The sequence below is a fragment of the Chiloscyllium plagiosum genome, unplaced genomic scaffold (assembly GCF_004010195.1).
Source record: "Chiloscyllium plagiosum isolate BGI_BamShark_2017 unplaced genomic scaffold, ASM401019v2 scaf_71504, whole genome shotgun sequence".
NCBI lineage: Eukaryota > Metazoa > Chordata > Chondrichthyes > Orectolobiformes > Hemiscylliidae > Chiloscyllium > Chiloscyllium plagiosum.
In genome coordinates, this window is record NW_025193311.1 from 1 (window position 1) to 3,894 (window position 3,894).

At 44.2% G+C, this 3,894-nt stretch overlaps 2 non-coding genes across 2 annotated transcripts; both read right to left on the reverse strand.

The window, feature by feature from the left end:
* Nucleotides 1-120: 120 nt before the first annotated feature.
* On the reverse strand, nucleotides 121-202 carry trnaa-ggc. The gene has a single exon. It is a non-coding gene; the product is annotated as a tRNA-Ala (tRNA).
* A 3,327-nt stretch (nucleotides 203-3,529) lies between these two features.
* On the reverse strand, nucleotides 3,530-3,611 carry trnas-aga. The gene has a single exon. It is a non-coding gene; the product is annotated as a tRNA-Ser (tRNA).
* Nucleotides 3,612-3,894: the final 283 nt, after the last annotated feature.

The window sequence follows — 3,894 nt, forward strand, 5'->3', positions numbered from 1 at the left end:
ATGGTACATTTCTGATGAAGAACTCGAGTTTCCCGAGTCTAATCAAATTACTGGCCTGGTTCACAAAATAGTTTTTCTGAACTTTGAGCGAACATTGTACCAGCAGGAAAGCATTCATAACGTAGTCAGCAGGATTCGAACCTACGTGGGGAAAAACCAAAGGATTGCCAATCCATCGCCTTAACCACTCGGCCATGACTACAGACAGTGGAGGCGCGTTGAGCATTGACCAAATCAGCCGTGATCTCATTGAAAGCTCTCGCTGACTTGATGAGCTGAATGCTTCCATCTCCTTTCATACCTTTGCTGTCATTTGTAAGGTGCGAGACACCAATGTAAAAGAAGAAAAGCACAAAGGTAGGAAAAGATATTTGCAGCCAAACTGAGTCAAAATTACTTTTTGAAAGGAAACTCACACTTGGCAATTTGCTAGATCTCTTTGCGAACATGACCAGCAGCTGTTCGCAAGGGAGCTGTTGATCTGAGTATTCTTGGACCTGAAGCAAACAAAGGTTAGTGACATATTCATTTCTTTTTCTGGCGAACGAAATTTCTTTCCTGATGGTTACAATGAAAGAGATGGTTCCCAATAAAAGACAAAGATTAAGTCGCATCTAGATATATTTCAATGTGACACGATTCATTTTCAGTCCCTCATTACCCCAGAGATGGAGGGGTGAGTTACTTTTGTTCACGCTTCAACTCCTCAGCACGGAGGTACAGACATGAAACCACTAGAGATGGAGTTCTTGAATTGGGAACTAGCGACACTGAAGGAACTAGGCAAAAGTGAGGATTGCAGATGCTGGAAACCAGATTTTAGTTCAGAGTGATGCTGAAAAAGCACAGCAGGTCAGGCAGCATCCGAAGAGCAGGCAAGTCGACCTTTCTATTGCCAGTCCTGCTGCGTTCCGCAAAGAATTTTCGTTTTTTGATCAGATTTCCAGAAACTGCAGTTATTTGTTTTATGTTAACCTTCATAATGTTTTGGACAAAACCAATGTCATGCCAGCATCGGAAAATCGGCAGAGGTACTGGCACACCGACATGTTTGCTGAAGAATACAACCATTCCATGAGCGGGAATACGATCCGGGCCACGGTGCTGAGAGTACCGAATCCTCACAAGTAAATAACAAGACAAGGCGATAGATACTATAGCATTTGGTGTAAATAAAACACCCTTTCTGAACATTTCCGTTGCAGATTTTGGGAAAACGCCATTCCGTCCGTGTGCTTTGCGGCTAATCAAAGAGCTGCAGTTTCCAACTTTGGCCCAAAGTCTCGTGTGTTCTAATGTTTCAAGGGCAAATGTCAATGAGGTTATCCTATGTTCTTAAATGGCACAATAACGGGGCAAAAGTATGACACTTCCACAACGAATTGTAAGCCTTTTGAGGAACTCATGCTCATTTTCACCCACAGAGGGAGACACACAGTAAGATACCCCAAAAGTGTGGGTGGTGTCCGTTGTGGAGAGCTGGAATTTGAAATGGACAATCGGACAAATGCAAGTTTTAAATGAGAAAGCACAGAGGCGACGTCCCGCAAGAGCTTCACAGCGGAGCGTCAACGTCGTCCACGGTGAAAGCGAAACAATCCCTGGAGCCAGGTAGGATGCGAACCAACAACCTTCTGATCCGAAGTCAGATGCGTTATCCATTACGCCACTGGCCCAAGAAACAAGCCACGTGTTGGCAGAATGTCGATATGTAATGCCATGGACTTTCACGGAATCAGAATTAAAAAGGTGAACAAGCAGCGAAGATCCTCACCAATACTGCTTCACTTCGAAGTTTCCAATTTGTGAAGCAGTGCCTTTCACTGGCAAAAGAGAAACATTTGTCCTCAGCTGCCTGCTTCAGGGGCGCCTCCTTCTCTGCTGGAAGTTTCCATCGTTTTATTCACAGTCACGACGCGATTTCATGATCCACTCCAGTGAAAAAGTGTCATGGTGTCGTCCAAGCAAGACCCTGCAGAAACTCGGCGAGAGACCTCCGGTCATTTCGAGCTCAGGATGTGGAATTAGACGAGATGCGTGACACCTTTTATTGGCGCCGCCACTTCACTGCAAATTAGCGGCTCAAAACGAGCCGTTGTAAGCATCAGATTGATTTGTACCTTCCTGCAGTGCATTTGCTAAACAACATCAGATAGATCCCATCCGGCCCAGCTGACATATCTATTTTCACACTCTGCAGTATTTCTAATATCACTTCCTTGTGAACCTTAATCTCTTCTAGTCTAGACGCAAGTATCTCTGTACCTTCCTCGCCAACATTTTCATTTTCTATAGCGAACACTGTCGAAAAATATTTATTTAGTGCTTCCCCTATCTCCTCCTACTCCACACACAACTTCCCACTATTATCCTTGATTGTCCCAAATTTAACTCTCGTCATTCTTTTATTCCTGGCATACCTATGGAAAGCCTTAGGGTTAACCCTGAACCTATCTGCCAACAACTTCTCATGTCTCCCCCTGGCTCTTCTCAGCAATCTTTTTAGGTCTTTCCTGATATCGTTGGAACCCTGGAGCGCTCTAACTGAGTTTTCACAGTTTGTCCTAACATAAGACTTCTTGTTCTTCTTGACGAGGGATTCCACTTCCTTAGTAAACCATGGCTCACGCGTTCTATAACTTCCTCCCTGCCTGACAGGTACATACTTATCTAGGACACACAGGAGCTTTTCCTTGAATAAGCTCCACATTTTAATGTGCTCAACCCGTGCAGTTTCCTACCACATTCTACGCTTACTAAATCTTACCTCGTTGCATCGTAATTTCCCTTCCACCCGCTGAACCTCTTGCTCCGTGGAGTACACCTATACCTTTCAATCACGAAAGTAAACCTGAGAGAATTTTGATCGCTTTCTCCAAAGTACTCACCTACGTAGAATCTAAAACCTGGCCAGGCTCGTTACGCAGAACTAAATCGAAAGTGGCTTCGTCCCTTGAAGGCATGTCTACATACTGTGTCAGGAAGCCTTCCTGCACACACTGGGCAAAAACTGACCAATCTATAGTACTCGTACTGTAGTGATCCCAGTCATTATTTGGATTTTGTCTTGAGTGTTCCAGAGTTTTTCATTGTCCCAGAGTCCAGATGAAGTTTGCATTCCTCACGGGAGAGATTCCCGAGGCTGATGAGTTTTCACTTTGGAACAAAGATGGTTAAGTGCCAATTTTCCTGCGGTTGTTTGTAATGATGGGAGGGGGAGCGGTGGGGAATGAGCACTTTGACGAGCAGGAGGAAGTGTTGCCACTGACCCGAGTCAGAGAACAGAGGACAGGGATTAAAGGAATCTAATGAAAAGCAGCACTTCTGCTCAGGACGTTCAATAACAGCTGCAGAAACCCGATGTGTCGAGCAGTGTATCTGGAAAGAGAAACAGAGATAATGTTTTAAATATGGAACATTTCTGATGAAGAACTCGAGTTTCCCAAGTCTAATCAAATTACCGGCCCGGTTTGCAAAATAGGTTTTCTGAACTTGAGCCAAAAATACTCCAGCAGGAAAGCATTCATAACGTAGTCAGGAGGATTGGAACCTACGTGGGGAAACCCCAATGGATTTCTAATCCATCGCCTTAACCACTTGGCCATGACTACATACAGGGCCGCTGGGTTGAGCATTGACCAAATCAGCCGTGATCTCATTGAAAGCTGTCAATGACTTGATGAGCTGAATGCTTCCATCTCCTTTCATACCTTTGCTGTTATTTGAAAGGTGCGAGACACCAATGTAAAATAAGAAAAGCACAAAGGTAGGAAAAGATATTTGCTGCCAAACTGAGTCAAAGTTATTTATTGAAAGGAAAATCACACTTGGCAATTTGCTAGATCTCTTTGCGAACATGATCAACAGAGGTAAGCAAGGGAGCTATTGATCTGA